General features: G+C 47.5%; 52 non-coding genes across 52 annotated transcripts; 42 read left to right on the forward strand and 10 right to left on the reverse strand.

The window, feature by feature from the left end:
• Window positions 1–143: 143 nt before the first annotated feature.
• Trnad-guc (transfer RNA aspartic acid (anticodon GUC)) lies at window positions 144–215 on the forward strand. Its single transcript has one exon. It is a non-coding gene; the product is annotated as a tRNA-Asp (tRNA).
• Window positions 216–288: 73 nt separating this feature from the next.
• Trnak-uuu (transfer RNA lysine (anticodon UUU)) lies at window positions 289–361 on the forward strand. Its single transcript has one exon. It is a non-coding gene; the product is annotated as a tRNA-Lys (tRNA).
• A 107-nt stretch (window positions 362–468) lies between these two features.
• Window positions 469–541, forward strand: Trnaa-agc (transfer RNA alanine (anticodon AGC)). The gene has a single exon. It is a non-coding gene; the product is annotated as a tRNA-Ala (tRNA).
• A 68-nt stretch (window positions 542–609) lies between these two features.
• Trnal-caa (transfer RNA leucine (anticodon CAA)) lies at window positions 610–725 on the forward strand. Its single transcript has 2 exons — window positions 610–647; window positions 680–725. It is a non-coding gene; the product is annotated as a tRNA-Leu (tRNA).
• Window positions 726–766: 41 nt separating this feature from the next.
• On the reverse strand, window positions 767–860 carry Trnay-gua (transfer RNA tyrosine (anticodon GUA)). Its single transcript has 2 exons — window positions 824–860; window positions 767–802 (listed from the first exon to the last, which is right to left on the reverse strand). It is a non-coding gene; the product is annotated as a tRNA-Tyr (tRNA).
• A 253-nt stretch (window positions 861–1,113) lies between these two features.
• On the forward strand, window positions 1,114–1,186 carry Trnaa-ugc (transfer RNA alanine (anticodon UGC)). The gene has a single exon. It is a non-coding gene; the product is annotated as a tRNA-Ala (tRNA).
• A 262-nt stretch (window positions 1,187–1,448) lies between these two features.
• Trnad-guc (transfer RNA aspartic acid (anticodon GUC)) lies at window positions 1,449–1,520 on the forward strand. The gene has a single exon. It is a non-coding gene; the product is annotated as a tRNA-Asp (tRNA).
• Window positions 1,521–1,773: 253 nt separating this feature from the next.
• On the forward strand, window positions 1,774–1,846 carry Trnaa-agc (transfer RNA alanine (anticodon AGC)). Its single transcript has one exon. It is a non-coding gene; the product is annotated as a tRNA-Ala (tRNA).
• A 68-nt stretch (window positions 1,847–1,914) lies between these two features.
• Trnal-caa (transfer RNA leucine (anticodon CAA)) lies at window positions 1,915–2,030 on the forward strand. Its single transcript has 2 exons — window positions 1,915–1,952; window positions 1,985–2,030. It is a non-coding gene; the product is annotated as a tRNA-Leu (tRNA).
• A 6-nt stretch (window positions 2,031–2,036) lies between these two features.
• On the reverse strand, window positions 2,037–2,130 carry Trnay-gua (transfer RNA tyrosine (anticodon GUA)). Its single transcript has 2 exons — window positions 2,094–2,130; window positions 2,037–2,072 (listed from the first exon to the last, which is right to left on the reverse strand). It is a non-coding gene; the product is annotated as a tRNA-Tyr (tRNA).
• Window positions 2,131–2,383: 253 nt separating this feature from the next.
• Trnaa-ugc (transfer RNA alanine (anticodon UGC)) lies at window positions 2,384–2,456 on the forward strand. The gene has a single exon. It is a non-coding gene; the product is annotated as a tRNA-Ala (tRNA).
• A 259-nt stretch (window positions 2,457–2,715) lies between these two features.
• On the forward strand, window positions 2,716–2,787 carry Trnad-guc (transfer RNA aspartic acid (anticodon GUC)). The gene has a single exon. It is a non-coding gene; the product is annotated as a tRNA-Asp (tRNA).
• Window positions 2,788–2,860: 73 nt separating this feature from the next.
• On the forward strand, window positions 2,861–2,933 carry Trnak-uuu (transfer RNA lysine (anticodon UUU)). The gene has a single exon. It is a non-coding gene; the product is annotated as a tRNA-Lys (tRNA).
• Window positions 2,934–3,040: 107 nt separating this feature from the next.
• On the forward strand, window positions 3,041–3,113 carry Trnaa-agc (transfer RNA alanine (anticodon AGC)). Its single transcript has one exon. It is a non-coding gene; the product is annotated as a tRNA-Ala (tRNA).
• A 68-nt stretch (window positions 3,114–3,181) lies between these two features.
• On the forward strand, window positions 3,182–3,297 carry Trnal-caa (transfer RNA leucine (anticodon CAA)). Its single transcript has 2 exons — window positions 3,182–3,219; window positions 3,252–3,297. It is a non-coding gene; the product is annotated as a tRNA-Leu (tRNA).
• A 41-nt stretch (window positions 3,298–3,338) lies between these two features.
• Window positions 3,339–3,432, reverse strand: Trnay-gua (transfer RNA tyrosine (anticodon GUA)). The gene is made up of 2 exons: window positions 3,396–3,432; window positions 3,339–3,374 (listed from the first exon to the last, which is right to left on the reverse strand). It is a non-coding gene; the product is annotated as a tRNA-Tyr (tRNA).
• Window positions 3,433–3,685: 253 nt separating this feature from the next.
• Window positions 3,686–3,758, forward strand: Trnaa-ugc (transfer RNA alanine (anticodon UGC)). Its single transcript has one exon. It is a non-coding gene; the product is annotated as a tRNA-Ala (tRNA).
• A 259-nt stretch (window positions 3,759–4,017) lies between these two features.
• Window positions 4,018–4,089, forward strand: Trnad-guc (transfer RNA aspartic acid (anticodon GUC)). Its single transcript has one exon. It is a non-coding gene; the product is annotated as a tRNA-Asp (tRNA).
• Window positions 4,090–4,162: 73 nt separating this feature from the next.
• Window positions 4,163–4,235, forward strand: Trnak-uuu (transfer RNA lysine (anticodon UUU)). The gene has a single exon. It is a non-coding gene; the product is annotated as a tRNA-Lys (tRNA).
• Window positions 4,236–4,342: 107 nt separating this feature from the next.
• Window positions 4,343–4,415, forward strand: Trnaa-agc (transfer RNA alanine (anticodon AGC)). The gene has a single exon. It is a non-coding gene; the product is annotated as a tRNA-Ala (tRNA).
• A 68-nt stretch (window positions 4,416–4,483) lies between these two features.
• Trnal-caa (transfer RNA leucine (anticodon CAA)) lies at window positions 4,484–4,599 on the forward strand. Its single transcript has 2 exons — window positions 4,484–4,521; window positions 4,554–4,599. It is a non-coding gene; the product is annotated as a tRNA-Leu (tRNA).
• A 41-nt stretch (window positions 4,600–4,640) lies between these two features.
• Trnay-gua (transfer RNA tyrosine (anticodon GUA)) lies at window positions 4,641–4,734 on the reverse strand. Its single transcript has 2 exons — window positions 4,698–4,734; window positions 4,641–4,676 (listed from the first exon to the last, which is right to left on the reverse strand). It is a non-coding gene; the product is annotated as a tRNA-Tyr (tRNA).
• A 253-nt stretch (window positions 4,735–4,987) lies between these two features.
• On the forward strand, window positions 4,988–5,060 carry Trnaa-ugc (transfer RNA alanine (anticodon UGC)). The gene has a single exon. It is a non-coding gene; the product is annotated as a tRNA-Ala (tRNA).
• Window positions 5,061–5,319: 259 nt separating this feature from the next.
• Trnad-guc (transfer RNA aspartic acid (anticodon GUC)) lies at window positions 5,320–5,391 on the forward strand. Its single transcript has one exon. It is a non-coding gene; the product is annotated as a tRNA-Asp (tRNA).
• Window positions 5,392–5,464: 73 nt separating this feature from the next.
• Trnak-uuu (transfer RNA lysine (anticodon UUU)) lies at window positions 5,465–5,537 on the forward strand. Its single transcript has one exon. It is a non-coding gene; the product is annotated as a tRNA-Lys (tRNA).
• Window positions 5,538–5,644: 107 nt separating this feature from the next.
• On the forward strand, window positions 5,645–5,717 carry Trnaa-agc (transfer RNA alanine (anticodon AGC)). The gene has a single exon. It is a non-coding gene; the product is annotated as a tRNA-Ala (tRNA).
• Window positions 5,718–5,785: 68 nt separating this feature from the next.
• Trnal-caa (transfer RNA leucine (anticodon CAA)) lies at window positions 5,786–5,901 on the forward strand. Its single transcript has 2 exons — window positions 5,786–5,823; window positions 5,856–5,901. It is a non-coding gene; the product is annotated as a tRNA-Leu (tRNA).
• A 41-nt stretch (window positions 5,902–5,942) lies between these two features.
• Window positions 5,943–6,036, reverse strand: Trnay-gua (transfer RNA tyrosine (anticodon GUA)). The gene is made up of 2 exons: window positions 6,000–6,036; window positions 5,943–5,978 (listed from the first exon to the last, which is right to left on the reverse strand). It is a non-coding gene; the product is annotated as a tRNA-Tyr (tRNA).
• Window positions 6,037–6,621: 585 nt separating this feature from the next.
• Window positions 6,622–6,693, forward strand: Trnad-guc (transfer RNA aspartic acid (anticodon GUC)). Its single transcript has one exon. It is a non-coding gene; the product is annotated as a tRNA-Asp (tRNA).
• Window positions 6,694–6,766: 73 nt separating this feature from the next.
• Trnak-uuu (transfer RNA lysine (anticodon UUU)) lies at window positions 6,767–6,839 on the forward strand. The gene has a single exon. It is a non-coding gene; the product is annotated as a tRNA-Lys (tRNA).
• Window positions 6,840–7,087: 248 nt separating this feature from the next.
• On the forward strand, window positions 7,088–7,203 carry Trnal-caa (transfer RNA leucine (anticodon CAA)). The gene is made up of 2 exons: window positions 7,088–7,125; window positions 7,158–7,203. It is a non-coding gene; the product is annotated as a tRNA-Leu (tRNA).
• A 41-nt stretch (window positions 7,204–7,244) lies between these two features.
• On the reverse strand, window positions 7,245–7,338 carry Trnay-gua (transfer RNA tyrosine (anticodon GUA)). Its single transcript has 2 exons — window positions 7,302–7,338; window positions 7,245–7,280 (listed from the first exon to the last, which is right to left on the reverse strand). It is a non-coding gene; the product is annotated as a tRNA-Tyr (tRNA).
• A 585-nt stretch (window positions 7,339–7,923) lies between these two features.
• Window positions 7,924–7,995, forward strand: Trnad-guc (transfer RNA aspartic acid (anticodon GUC)). Its single transcript has one exon. It is a non-coding gene; the product is annotated as a tRNA-Asp (tRNA).
• A 73-nt stretch (window positions 7,996–8,068) lies between these two features.
• On the forward strand, window positions 8,069–8,141 carry Trnak-uuu (transfer RNA lysine (anticodon UUU)). Its single transcript has one exon. It is a non-coding gene; the product is annotated as a tRNA-Lys (tRNA).
• Window positions 8,142–8,375: 234 nt separating this feature from the next.
• Window positions 8,376–8,491, forward strand: Trnal-caa (transfer RNA leucine (anticodon CAA)). Its single transcript has 2 exons — window positions 8,376–8,413; window positions 8,446–8,491. It is a non-coding gene; the product is annotated as a tRNA-Leu (tRNA).
• A 41-nt stretch (window positions 8,492–8,532) lies between these two features.
• Window positions 8,533–8,626, reverse strand: Trnay-gua (transfer RNA tyrosine (anticodon GUA)). Its single transcript has 2 exons — window positions 8,590–8,626; window positions 8,533–8,568 (listed from the first exon to the last, which is right to left on the reverse strand). It is a non-coding gene; the product is annotated as a tRNA-Tyr (tRNA).
• Window positions 8,627–8,879: 253 nt separating this feature from the next.
• Window positions 8,880–8,952, forward strand: Trnaa-ugc (transfer RNA alanine (anticodon UGC)). Its single transcript has one exon. It is a non-coding gene; the product is annotated as a tRNA-Ala (tRNA).
• Window positions 8,953–9,217: 265 nt separating this feature from the next.
• On the forward strand, window positions 9,218–9,289 carry Trnad-guc (transfer RNA aspartic acid (anticodon GUC)). Its single transcript has one exon. It is a non-coding gene; the product is annotated as a tRNA-Asp (tRNA).
• A 73-nt stretch (window positions 9,290–9,362) lies between these two features.
• Window positions 9,363–9,435, forward strand: Trnak-uuu (transfer RNA lysine (anticodon UUU)). The gene has a single exon. It is a non-coding gene; the product is annotated as a tRNA-Lys (tRNA).
• A 107-nt stretch (window positions 9,436–9,542) lies between these two features.
• Window positions 9,543–9,615, forward strand: Trnaa-agc (transfer RNA alanine (anticodon AGC)). Its single transcript has one exon. It is a non-coding gene; the product is annotated as a tRNA-Ala (tRNA).
• Window positions 9,616–9,683: 68 nt separating this feature from the next.
• On the forward strand, window positions 9,684–9,799 carry Trnal-caa (transfer RNA leucine (anticodon CAA)). The gene is made up of 2 exons: window positions 9,684–9,721; window positions 9,754–9,799. It is a non-coding gene; the product is annotated as a tRNA-Leu (tRNA).
• Window positions 9,800–9,840: 41 nt separating this feature from the next.
• Trnay-gua (transfer RNA tyrosine (anticodon GUA)) lies at window positions 9,841–9,934 on the reverse strand. The gene is made up of 2 exons: window positions 9,898–9,934; window positions 9,841–9,876 (listed from the first exon to the last, which is right to left on the reverse strand). It is a non-coding gene; the product is annotated as a tRNA-Tyr (tRNA).
• Window positions 9,935–10,187: 253 nt separating this feature from the next.
• Trnaa-ugc (transfer RNA alanine (anticodon UGC)) lies at window positions 10,188–10,260 on the forward strand. The gene has a single exon. It is a non-coding gene; the product is annotated as a tRNA-Ala (tRNA).
• A 259-nt stretch (window positions 10,261–10,519) lies between these two features.
• Trnad-guc (transfer RNA aspartic acid (anticodon GUC)) lies at window positions 10,520–10,591 on the forward strand. The gene has a single exon. It is a non-coding gene; the product is annotated as a tRNA-Asp (tRNA).
• Window positions 10,592–10,844: 253 nt separating this feature from the next.
• On the forward strand, window positions 10,845–10,917 carry Trnaa-agc (transfer RNA alanine (anticodon AGC)). Its single transcript has one exon. It is a non-coding gene; the product is annotated as a tRNA-Ala (tRNA).
• Window positions 10,918–10,985: 68 nt separating this feature from the next.
• Window positions 10,986–11,101, forward strand: Trnal-caa (transfer RNA leucine (anticodon CAA)). The gene is made up of 2 exons: window positions 10,986–11,023; window positions 11,056–11,101. It is a non-coding gene; the product is annotated as a tRNA-Leu (tRNA).
• A 41-nt stretch (window positions 11,102–11,142) lies between these two features.
• Window positions 11,143–11,236, reverse strand: Trnay-gua (transfer RNA tyrosine (anticodon GUA)). The gene is made up of 2 exons: window positions 11,200–11,236; window positions 11,143–11,178 (listed from the first exon to the last, which is right to left on the reverse strand). It is a non-coding gene; the product is annotated as a tRNA-Tyr (tRNA).
• A 585-nt stretch (window positions 11,237–11,821) lies between these two features.
• Trnad-guc (transfer RNA aspartic acid (anticodon GUC)) lies at window positions 11,822–11,893 on the forward strand. Its single transcript has one exon. It is a non-coding gene; the product is annotated as a tRNA-Asp (tRNA).
• Window positions 11,894–11,966: 73 nt separating this feature from the next.
• Window positions 11,967–12,039, forward strand: Trnak-uuu (transfer RNA lysine (anticodon UUU)). Its single transcript has one exon. It is a non-coding gene; the product is annotated as a tRNA-Lys (tRNA).
• Window positions 12,040–12,146: 107 nt separating this feature from the next.
• Window positions 12,147–12,219, forward strand: Trnaa-agc (transfer RNA alanine (anticodon AGC)). Its single transcript has one exon. It is a non-coding gene; the product is annotated as a tRNA-Ala (tRNA).
• A 68-nt stretch (window positions 12,220–12,287) lies between these two features.
• Window positions 12,288–12,403, forward strand: Trnal-caa (transfer RNA leucine (anticodon CAA)). Its single transcript has 2 exons — window positions 12,288–12,325; window positions 12,358–12,403. It is a non-coding gene; the product is annotated as a tRNA-Leu (tRNA).
• Window positions 12,404–12,444: 41 nt separating this feature from the next.
• On the reverse strand, window positions 12,445–12,538 carry Trnay-gua (transfer RNA tyrosine (anticodon GUA)). The gene is made up of 2 exons: window positions 12,502–12,538; window positions 12,445–12,480 (listed from the first exon to the last, which is right to left on the reverse strand). It is a non-coding gene; the product is annotated as a tRNA-Tyr (tRNA).
• Between the last annotated feature and the right edge of the window lie 57 nt (window positions 12,539–12,595).

Here is a 12,595-nt window from a genome sequence, read left to right on the forward strand (position 1 = left end):
AAACCGCGCTGCATATGTCTAGAGCATTTCTTGCTGTTTAATTTCGCATTGACAGTATACACAGTTTCAGCTTTTAACATGATCGACCGTGTGGCATTCGGGCATTGACGCCATCGCGAACATATTATTTAAATATGAACTCGTCCTCGGTAGTATAGTGGTAAGTATCCCCGCCTGTCACGCGGGAGACCGGGGTTCGATTCCCCGCCGGGGAGGTTCTTTTTATCTTGTCAATGTTTCGTTTCACGTCAGTAGCGTTCGCGGGACTGTCCGGGAATACAGATTTACGCCCGGTTAGCTCAGTCGGTAGAGCATCAGACTTTTAATCTGAGGGTCGCGGGTTCGAGTCCCTCATCGGGCGTAACAATTATTTGGTACGATGGTGAACTAACTTTCACCACAATGTCTTGTCGAAAGAGGATGAATAACGTAACATTTGCGGAGTGGCAAAGGCGAAGCAAACTTGATGGGGAACTAGCTCAGATGGTAGAGCGCTCGCTTAGCATGCGAGAGGTACCGGGATCGATGCCCGGGTTCTCCAATGCCTTTTCCATAGGCGTAAAATAAATGAAATTTGCGCAGAGCAATTTGCAGCAGCGTTCGTGTCATGTCGGGATGGCCGAGCGGTCTAAGGCGCCAGACTCAAGACAAAATGTTCTTCCACTCATCGCGTGGAGAATTCTGGTCCTCGAATGAGGGCGTGGGTTCGAATCCCACTTCCGACAACTTTTCCCTGCCACACAAAATTTTAGGCCTAAAATGCAAGTCCACCGAGCCGGATTTGAACCAGCGACCTAAGGATGCCTGAGTGGTATAAGTTCGTCTACAGTCCTCCGCTCTACCAACTGAGCTATCGGTGGATGTAGCATCGTACAGTTCTTGTGCAGGACTATGCAGGTCATGTCACGTTTGTAGTATGACGTGGTTTTTAAAATGATGCGATAGCTCGCACGTAGCAGAGGGTGGTTTCGATCCACCGACCTCTGGGTTATGGGCCCAGCACGCTTCCTCTGCGCCACTCTGCTGAAGGTAGGTAAGCTGAAATGTGTCTGATGTAAGGTGTAGTTTAGTATTGCGAACAGCACTCGAACTATGACCTTTTTACCATTTCCAGGGGGATTAGCTCACATGGTAGAGCGCTCGCTTTGCATGCGAGAGGTACCGGGATCGATGCCCGGATCCTCCAAGACGATGTTTTTAATGTATTTATTTTTATACTAATTTCAGTAGTTGCCAATGGTCATAAGAGGATTTATGATGCTCCTAAGATTACCTGGTATTAATAATAATAATAATAATAATACTAAACCGCGCTGCATATGTCTAGAGCATTTCTTGCTGTTTAATTTCGCATTGACAGTATACACAGTTTCAGCTTTTAACATGATCGACCGTGTGGCATTCGGGCATTGACGCCATCGCGAACATATTATTTAAATATGAACTCGTCCTCGGTAGTATAGTGGTAAGTATCCCCGCCTGTCACGCGGGAGACCGGGGTTCGATTCCCCGCCGGGGAGGTTCTTTGTATCTTGTCAATGTTTCGTTTCACGTTAGTAGCGTTCGCGGGACTGTCCGGGAATACAGATTTACGCCCGGTTAGCTCAGTCGGTAGAGCATCAGACTTTTAATCTGAGGGTCGCGGATTCGAGTCCCTCATCGGGCGTAACATCTATTTGGTACGATGGTGAACTAACTTTCACCACAATGTCTTGTCGAAAGAGGATGAATAACGTAACATTTGCGGAGTGGCAAAGGCGAAGCAAACTTGATGGGGAACTAGCTCAGATGGTAGAGCGCTCGCTTAGCATGCGAGAGGTACCGGGATCGATGCCCGGGTTCTCCAATGCCTTTTCCATAGGCGTAAAATAAATGAAATTTGCGCAGAGCAATTTGCAGCAGCGTTCGCGTCATGTCGGGATGGCCGAGCGGTCTAAGGCGCCAGACTCAAGACAAAATGTTCTTCCACTCATCGCGTGGAGAATTCTGGTCCTCGAATGAGGGCGTGGGTTCGAATCCCACTTCGGACAACCAAGTCCACCGAGCCGGATTTGAACCAGCGACCTAAGGATGCCTGAGTGGTATAAGTTCGTCTACAGTCCTCCGCTCTACCAACTGAGCTATCGGTGGATGTAGCATCGTACAGTTCTTGTGCAGGACTATGCAGGTCATGTCACGTTTGTAGTATGACGTGGTTTTTAAAATGATGCGATAGCTCGCACGTAGCAGAGGGTGGTTTCGATCCACCGACCTCTGGGTTATGGGCCCAGCACGCTTCCTCTGCGCCACTCTGCTGAAGGTAGGTAAGCTGAAATGTGTCTGATGTAAGGTGTAGTTTAGTATTGCGAACAGCACTCGAACTATAACCTTTTTACCATTTCCAGGGGGATTAGCTCACATGGTAGAGCGCTCGCTTTGCATGCGAGAGGTACCGGGATCGATGCCCGGATCCTCCAAGACGATGTTTTTAATGTATTTATTTTTATACTAATTTCAGTAGTTGCCAATGGTCATAAGAGGATTTATGATGCTCCTAAGATTACCTGGTATTAATAATAATAATAATAATACTAAACCGCGCTGCATATGTCTAGAGCATTTCTTGCTGTTTAATTTCGCATTGACAGTATACACAGTTTCAGCTTTTAACATGATCGACCGTGTGGCATTCGGGCATTGACGCCATCGCGAACATATTATTTAAATATGAACTCGTCCTCGGTAGTATAGTGGTAAGTATCCCCGCCTGTCACGCGGGAGACCGGGGTTCGATTCCCCGCCGGGGAGGTTCTTTTTATCTTGTCAATGTTTCGTTTCACGTCAGTAGCGTTCGCGGGACTGTCCGGGAATACAGATTTACGCCCGGTTAGCTCAGTCGGTAGAGCATCAGACTTTTAATCTGAGGGTCGCGGGTTCGAGTCCCTCATCGGGCGTAACAATTATTTGGTACGATGGTGAACTAACTTTCACCACAATGTCTTGTCGAAAGAGGATGAATAACGTAACATTTGCGGAGTGGCAAAGGCGAAGCAAACTTGATGGGGAACTAGCTCAGATGGTAGAGCGCTCGCTTAGCATGCGAGAGGTACCGGGATCGATGCCCGGGTTCTCCAATGCCTTTTCCATAGGCGTAAAATAAATGAAATTTGCGCAGAGCAATTTGCAGCAGCGTTTGCGTCATGTCGGGATGGCCGAGCGGTCTAAGGCGCCAGACTCAAGACAAAATGTTCTTCCACTCATCGCGTGGAGAATTCTGGTCCTCGAATGAGGGCGTGGGTTCGAATCCCACTTCCGACAACTTTTCCCTGCCACACAAAATTTTAGGCCTAAAATGCAAGTCCACCGAGCCGGATTTGAACCAGCGACCTAAGGATGCCTGAGTGGTATAAGTTCGTCTACAGTCCTCCGCTCTACCAACTGAGCTATCGGTGGATGTAGCATCGTACAGTTCTTGTGCAGGACTATGCAGGTCATGTCACGTTTGTAGTATGACGTGGTTTTTAAAATGACGCGATAGCTCGCACGTAGCAGAGGGTGGTTTCGATCCACCGACCTCTGGGTTATGGGCCCAGCACGCTTCCTCTGCGCCACTCTGCTGAAGGTAGGTAAGCTGAAATGTGTCTGATGTAAGGTGTAGTTTAGTATTGCGAACAGCACTCGAACTATGACCTTTTTACCATTTCCAGGGGGATTAGCTCACATGGTAGAGCGCTCGCTTTGCATGCGAGAGGTACCGGGATCGATGCCCGGATCCTCCAAGACGATGTTTTTAATTTATTTATTTTTATACTAATTTCAGTAGTTGCCAATGGTCATAAGAGGATTTATGATGCTCCTAAGATTACCTGGTATTAATAATAATAATAATAATACTAAACCGCGCTGCATATGTCTAGAGCATTTCTTGCTGTTTAATTTCGCATTGACAGTATACACAGTTTCAGCTTTTAACATGATCGACCGTGTGGCATTCGGGCATTGACGCCATCGCGAACATATTATTTAAATATGAACTCGTCCTCGGTAGTATAGTGGTAAGTATCCCCGCCTGTCACGCGGGAGACCGGGGTTCGATTCCCCGCCGGGGAGGTTCTTTTTATCTTGTCAATGTTTCGTTTCACGTCAGTAGCGTTCGCAGGACTGTCCGGGAATACAGATTTACGCCCGGTTAGCTCAGTCGGTAGAGCATCAGACTTTTAATCTGAGGGTCGCGGGTTCGAGTCCCTCATCGGGCGTAACAATTATTTGGTACGATGGTGAACTAACTTTCACCACAATGTCTTGTCGAAAGAGGATGAATAACGTAACATTTGCGGAGTGGCAAAGGCGAAGCAAACTTGATGGGGAACTAGCTCAGATGGTAGAGCGCTCGCTTAGCATGCGAGAGGTACCGGGATCGATGCCCGGGTTCTCCAATGCCTTTTCCATAGGCGTAAAATAAATGAAATTTGCGCAGAGCAATTTGCAGCAGCGTTCGTGTCATGTCGGGATGGCCGAGCGGTCTAAGGCGCCAGACTCAAGACAAAATGTTCTTCCACTCATCGCGTGGAGAATTCTGGTCCTCGAATGAGGGCGTGGGTTCGAATCCCACTTCCGACAACTTTTCCCTGCCACACAAAATTTTAGGCCTAAAATGCAAGTCCACCGAGCCGGATTTGAACCAGCGACCTAAGGATGCCTGAGTGGTATAAGTTCGTCTACAGTCCTCCGCTCTACCAACTGAGCTATCGGTGGATGTAGCATCGTACAGTTCTTGTGCAGGACTATGCAGGTCATGTCACGTTTGTAGTATGACGTGGTTTTTAAAATGATGCGATAGCTCGCACGTAGCAGAGGGTGGTTTCGATCCACCGACCTCTGGGTTATGGGCCCAGCACGCTCCCTCTGCGCCACTCTGCTGAAGGTAGGTAAGCTGAAATGTGTCTGATGTAAGGTGTAGTTTAGTATTGCGAACAGCACTCGAACTATGACCTTTTTACCATTTCCAGGGGGATTAGCTCACATGGTAGAGCGCTCGCTTTGCATGCGAGAGGTACCGGGATCGATGCCCGGATCCTCCAAGACGATGTTTTTAATGTATTTATTTTTATACTAATTTCAGTAGTTGCCAATGGTCATAAGAGGATTTATGATGCTCCTAAGATTACCTGGTATTAATAATAATAATAATAATACTAAACCGCGCTGCATATGTCTAGAGCATTTCTTGCTGTTTAATTTCGCATTGACAGTATACACAGTTTCAGCTTTTAACATGATCGACCGTGTGGCATTCGGGCATTGACGCCATCGCGAACATATTATTTAAATATGAACTCGTCCTCGGTAGTATAGTGGTAAGTATCCCCGCCTGTCACGCGGGAGACCGGGGTTCGATTCCCCGCCGGGGAGGTTCTTTTTATCTTGTCAATGTTTCGTTTCACGTCAGTAGCGTTCGCGGGACTGTCCGGGAATACAGATTTACGCCCGGTTAGCTCAGTCGGTAGAGCATCAGACTTTTAATCTGAGGGTCGCGGGTTCGAGTCCCTCATCGGGCGTAACAATTATTTGGTACGATGGTGAACTAACTTTCACCACAATGTCTTGTCGAAAGAGGATGAATAACGTAACATTTGCGGAGTGGCAAAGGCGAAGCAAACTTGATGGGGAACTAGCTCAGATGGTAGAGCGCTTGCTTAGCATGCGAGAGGTACCGGGATCGATGCCCGGGTTCTCCAATGCCTTTTCCATAGGCGTAAAATAAATGAAATTTGCGCAGAGCAATTTGCAGCAGCGTTCGTGTCATGTCGGGATGGCCGAGCGGTCTAAGGCGCCAGACTCAAGACAAAATGTTCTTCCATTCATCGCGTGGAGAATTCTGGTCCTCGAATGAGGGCGTGGGTTCGAATCCCACTTCCGACAACTTTTCCCTGCCACACAAAATTTTAGGCCTAAAATGCAAGTCCACCGAGCCGGATTTGAACCAGCGACCTAAGGATGCCTGAGTGGTATAAGTTCGTCTACAGTCCTCCGCTCTACCAACTGAGCTATCGGTGGATGTAGCATCGTACAGTTCTTGTGCAGGACTATGCAGGTCATGTCACGTTTGTAGTATGACGTGGTTTTTAAAATGATGCGATAGCTCGCACGTAGAAGAGGGTGGTTTCGATCCACCGACCTCTGGGTTATGGGCCCAGCACGCTTCCTCTGCGCCACTCTGCTGAAGGTAGGTAAGCTGAAATGTGTCTGATGTAAGGTGTAGTTTAGTATTGCGAACAGCACTCGAACTATGACCTTTTTACCATTTCCAGGGGGATTAGCTCACATGATAGAGCGCTCGCTTTGCATGCGAGAGGTACCGGGATCGATGCCCGGATCCTCCAAGACGATGTTTTTAATTTATTTATTTTTATACTAATTTCAGTAGTTGCCAATGGTCATAAGAGGATTTATGATGCTCCTAAGATTACCTGGTATTAATAATAATAATAATAATACTAAACCGCGCTGCATATGTCTAGAGCATTTCTTGCTGTTTAATTTCGCATTGACAGTATACACAGTTTCAGCTTTTAACATGATCGACCGTGTGGCATTCGGGCATTGACGCCATCGCGAACATATTATTTAAATATGAACTCGTCCTCGGTAGTATAGTGGTAAGTATCCCCGCCTGTCACGCGGGAGACCGGGGTTCGATTCCCCGCCGGGGAGGTTCTTTTTATCTTGTCAATGTTTCGTTTCACGTCAGTAGCGTTCGCGGGACTTTCCGGGAATACAGATTTACGCCCGGTTAGCTCAGTCGGTAGAGCATCAGACTTTTAATCTGAGGGTCGCGGGTTCGAGTCCCTCATCGGGCGTAACAATTATTTGGTACGATGGTGAACTAACTTTCACCGCAATGTCTTGTCGAAAGAGGATGAATAACGTAACATTTGCGGAGTGGCAAAGGCGAAGCAAACTTGATGGGGAACTAGCTCAGATGGTAGAGCGCTCGCTTAGCATGCGAGAGGTACCGGGATCGATGCCCGGGTTGTCCAATGCCTTTTCCATAGGCGTAAAATAAATGAAATTTGCGCAGAGCAATTTGCAGCAGCGTTCGTGTCATGTCGGGATGGCCGAGCGGTCTAAGGCGCCAGACTCAAGACAAAATGTTCTTCCACTCATCGCGTGGAGAATTCTGGTCCTCGAATGAGGGCGTGGGTTCGAATCCCACTTCCGACAACTTTTCCCTGCCACACAAAATTTTAGGCCTAAAATGCAAGTCCACAGAGCCGGATTTGAACCAGCGACCTAAGGATGCCTGAGTGGTATAAGTTCGTCTACAGTCCTCCGCTCTACCAACTGAGCTATCGGTGGATGTAGCATCGTACAGTTCTTGTGCAGGACTATGCAGGTCATGTCACGTTTGTAGTATGACGTGGTTTTTAAAATGATGCGATAGCTCGCACGTAGCAGAGGGTGGTTTCGATCCACCGACCTCTGGGTTATGGGCCCAGCACGCTTCCTCTGCGCCACTCTGCTGAAGGTAGGTAAGCTGAAATGTGTCTGATGTAAGGTGTAGTTTAGTATTGCGAACAGCACTCGAACTATGACCTTTTTACCATTTCCAGGGGGATTAGCTCACATGATAGAGCGCTCGCTTTGCATGCGAGAGGTACCGGGATCGATGCCCGGATCCTCCAAGACGATGTTTTTAATTTATTTATTTTTATACTAATTTCAGTAGTTGCCAATGGTCATAAGAGGATTTATGATGCTCCTAAGATTACCTGGTATTAATAATAATAATAATAATACTAAACCGCGCTGCATATGTCTAGAGCATTTCTTGCTGTTTAATTTCGCATTGACAGTATACACAGTTTCAGCTTTTAACATGATCGACCGTGTGGCATTCGGGCATTGACGCCATCGCGAACATATTATTTAAATATGAACTCGTCCTCGGTAGTATAGTGGTAAGTATCCCCGCCTGTCACGCGGGAGACCGGGGTTCGATTCCCCGCCGGGGAGGTTCTTTTTATCTTGTCAATGTTTCGTTTCACGTCAGTAGCGTTCGCGGGACTTTCCGGGAATACAGATTTACGCCCGGTTAGCTCAGTCGGTAGAGCATCAGACTTTTAATCTGAGGGTCGCGGGTTCGAGTCCCTCATCGGGCGTAACAATTATTTGGTACGATGGTGAACTAACTTTCACCACAATGTCTTGTCGAAAGAGGATGAATAACGTAACATTTGCGGAGTGGCAAAGGCGAAGCAAACTTGATGGGGAACTAGCTCAGATGCTAGAGCGCTCGCTTAGCATGCGAGAGGTACCGGGATCGATGCCCGGGTTCTCCAATGCCTTTTCCATAGGCGTAAAATAAATGAAATTTGCAGCAGCGTTCGTGTCATGTCGGGATGGCCGAGCGGTCTAAGGCGCCAGACTCAAGACAAAATGTTCTTCCACTCATCGCGTGGAGAATTCTGGTCCTCGAATGAGGGCGTGGGTTCGAATCCCACTTCCGACAACTTTTCCCTGCCACACAAAATTTTAGGCCTAAAATGCAAGTCCACCGAGCCGGATTTGAACCAGCGACCTAAGGATGCCTGAGTGGTATAAGTTCGTCTACAGTCCTCCGCTCTACCAACTGAGCTATCGGTGGATGTAGCATCGTACAGTTCTTGTGCAGGACTATGCAGGTCATGTCACGTTTGTAGTATGACGTGGTTTTTAAAATGATGCGATAGCTCGCACGTAGCAGAGGGTGGTTTCGATCCACCGACCTCTGGGTTATGGGCCCAGCACGCTTCCTCTGCGCCACTCTGCTGAAGGTAGTTAAGCTGAAATGTGTCTGATGTAAGGTGTAGTTTAGTATTGCGAACAGCACTCGAACTATGACCTTTTTACCATTTCCAGGGGGATTAGCTCACATGGTAGAGCGCTCGCTTTGCATGCGAGAGGTACCGGGATCGATGCCCGGATCCTCCAAGACGATGTTTTTAATTTATTTATTTTTATACTAATTTCAGTAGTTGCCAATGGTCATAAGAGGATTTATGATGCTCCTAAGATTACCTGGTATTAATAATAATAATAATAATAATAATACTAAACCGCGCTGCATATGTCTAGAGCATTTCTTGCTGTTTAATTTCGCATTGACAGTATACACAGTTTCAGCTTTTAACATGATCGACCGTGTGGCATTTGGGCATTGACGCCATCGCGAACATATTATTTAAATATGAACTCGTCCTCGGTAGTATAGTGGTAAGTATCCCCGCCTGTCACGCGGGAGACCGGGGTTCGATTCCCCGCCGGGGAGGTTCTTTTTATCTTGTCAATGTTTCGTTTCACGTCAGTAGCGTTCGCGGGACTGTCCGGGAATACAGATTTACGCCCGGTTAGCTCAGTCGGTAGAGCATCAGACTTTTAATCTGAGGGTCGCGGGTTCGAGTCCCTCATCGGGCGTAACAATTATTTGGTACGATGGTGAACTAACTTTCACCACAATGTCTTGTCGAAAGAGGATGAATAACGTAACATTTGCGGAGTGGCAAAGGCGAAGCAAACTTGATGGGGAACTAGCTCAGATGGTAGAGCGCTCGCTTAGCATGCGAGAGGTACCGGGATCGATGCCCGGGTTCTCCAATGCCTTTTCCATAGGCGTAAAATAAATGAAATTTGCGCAGAGCAATTTGCAGCAGCGTTCGTGTCATGTCGGGATGGCCGAGCGGTCTAAGGCGCCAGACTCAAGACAAAATGTTCTTCCACTCATCGCGTGGAGAATTCTGGTCCTCGAATGAGGGCGTGGGTTCGAATCCCACTTCCGACAACTTTTCCCTGCTACACAAAATTTTAGGCCTAAAATGCAAGTCCACCGAGCCGGATTTGAACCAGCGACCTAAGGATGCCTGAGTGGTATAAGTTCGTCTACAGTCCTCCGCTCTACCAACTGAGCTATCGGTGGATGTAGCATCGTACAGTTCTTGTGCAGGACTATGCAGGTCATGTCACGTTTGTAGTATGACGTGGTTTTTAAAATGATGCGATAGCTCGCACGTAGCAGAGGGTGGTTTCGATCCACCGACCTCTGGGTTATGGGCCCAGCACGCTTCCTCTGCGCCACTCTGCTGAAGGTAGGTAAGCTGAAATGTGTCTGATGTAAGGTGTAGTTTAGTATTGCGAACAGCACTCGAACTATGACCTTTTTACCATTTCCAGGGGGATTAGCTCACATGGTAGAGCGCTCGCTTTGCATGCGAGAGGTACCGGGATCGATGCCCGGATCCTCCAAGACGATGTTTTTAATTTATTTATTTTTATACTAATTTCAGTAGTTGCCAATGGTCATAAGAGGATTTATGATGCTCCTAAGATTACCTGGTATTAATAATAATAATAATAATACTAAACCGCGCTGCATATGTCTAGAGCATTTCTTGCTGTTTAATTTCGCATTGACAGTATACACAGTTTCAGCTTTTAACATGATCGACCGTGTGGCATTCGGGCATTGACGCCATCGCGAACATATTATTTAAATATGAACTCGTCCTCGGTAGTATAGTGGTAAGTATCCCCGCCTGTCACGCGGGAGACCGGGGTTCGATTCCCCGCCGGGGAGGTTCTTTTTATCTTGTCAATGTTTCGTTTCACGTCAGTAGCGTTCGCGGGACTGTCCGGGAATACAGATTTACGCCCGGTTAGCTCAGTAGGTAGAGCATCAGACTTTTAATCTGAGGGTCGCAGGTTCGAGTCCCTCATCGGGCGTAACAATTATTTGGTACGATGGTGAACTAACTTTCACCACAATGTCTTGTCGAAAGAGGATGAATAACGTAACATTTGCGGAGTGGCAAAGGCGAAGCAAACTTGATGGGGAACTAGCTCAGATGGTAGAGCGCTCGCTTAGCATGCGAGAGGTACCGGGATCGATGCCCGGGTTCTCCAATGCCTTTTCCATAGGCGTAAAATAAATGAAATTTGCGCAGAGCAATTTGCAGCAGCGTTCGTGTCATGTCGGGATGGCCGAGCGGTCTAAGGCGCCAGACTCAAGACAAAATGTTCTTCCACTCATCGCGTGGAGAATTCTGGTCCTCGAATGAGGGCGTGGGTTCGAATCCCACTTCCGACAACTTTTCCCTGCCACACAAAATTTTAGGCCTAAAATGCAAGTCCACCGAGCCGGATTTGAACCAGCGACCTAAGGATGCCTGAGTGGTATAAGTTCGTCTACAGTCCTCCGCTCTACCAACTGAGCTATCGGTGGATGTAGCATCGTACAGTTCTTGTGCAGGACTATGCAGGTCATGTCACGTTTGTAGTATGACGTGGTTTTTAAAATGATGCGATAGCTCGCACGTAGCAGAGGGTGGTTTCGATCCACCGACCTCTGGGTTATGGGCCCAGCACGCTTCCTCTGCGCCACTCTGCTGAAGGTAGGTAAGCTGAAATGTGTCTGATGTAAGGTGTAGTTTAGTATTGCGAACAGCACTCGAACTATGACCTTTTTACCATTTCCAGGGGGATTAGCTCACATGGTAGAGCGCTCGCTTTGCATGCGAGAGGTACTGGGATCGATGCCCGGATCCTCCAAGACGATGTTTTTAATTTATTTATTTTTATACTAATTTCAGTAGTTGCCAATGGTCATAAGAGGATTTATGATGCTCCTAAGATTACCTGGTATTAATAATAATAATAATAATACTAAACCGCGCTGCATATGTCTAGAGCATTTCTTGCTGTTTAATTTCGCATTGACAGTATACACAGTTTCAGCTTTTAACATGATCGACCGTGTGGCATTCGGGCATTGACGCCATCGCGAACATATTATTTAAATATGAACTCGTCCTCGGTAGTATAGTGGTAAGTATCCCCGCCTGTCACGCGGGAGACCGGGGTTCGATTCCCCGCCGGGGAGGTTCTTTTTATCTTGTCAATGTTTCGTTTCACGTCAGTAGCGTTCGCGAGACTGTCCGGGAATACAGATTTACGCCCGGTTAGCTCAGTCGGTAGAGCATCAGACTTTTAATCTGAGGGTCGCAGGTTCGAGTCCCTCATCGGGCGTAACAATTATTTGGTACGATGGTGAACTAACTTTCACCACAATGTCTTGTCGAAAGAGGATGAATAACGTAACATTTGCGGAGTGGCAAAGGCGAAGCAAACTTGATGGGGAACTAGCTCAGATGGTAGAGCGCTCGCTTAGCATGCGAGAGGTACCGGGATCGATGCCCGGGTTCTCCAATGCCTTTTCCATAGGCGTAAAATAAATGAAATTTGCGCAGAGCAATTTGCAGCAGCGTTCGTGTCATGTCGGGATGGCCGAGCGGTCTAAGGCGCCAGACTCAAGACAAAATGTTCTTCCACTCATCGCGTGGAGAATTCTGGTCCTCGAATGAGGGCGTGGGTTCGAATCCCACTTCCGACAACTTTTCCCTGCCACACAAAATTTTAGGCCTAAAATGCAAGTCCACCGAGCCGGATTTGAACCAGCGACCTAAGGATGCCTGAGTGGTATAAGTTCGTCTACAGTCCTCCGCTCTACCAACTGAGCTATCGGTGGATGTAGCATCGTACAGTTCTTGTGCAGGACTATGCTGGTCATGTCACGTTTGTAGTA

This window comes from Hydractinia symbiolongicarpus, chromosome 3 (assembly GCF_029227915.1).
Source record: "Hydractinia symbiolongicarpus strain clone_291-10 chromosome 3, HSymV2.1, whole genome shotgun sequence".
Lineage (NCBI taxonomy): Eukaryota > Metazoa > Cnidaria > Hydrozoa > Anthoathecata > Hydractiniidae > Hydractinia > Hydractinia symbiolongicarpus.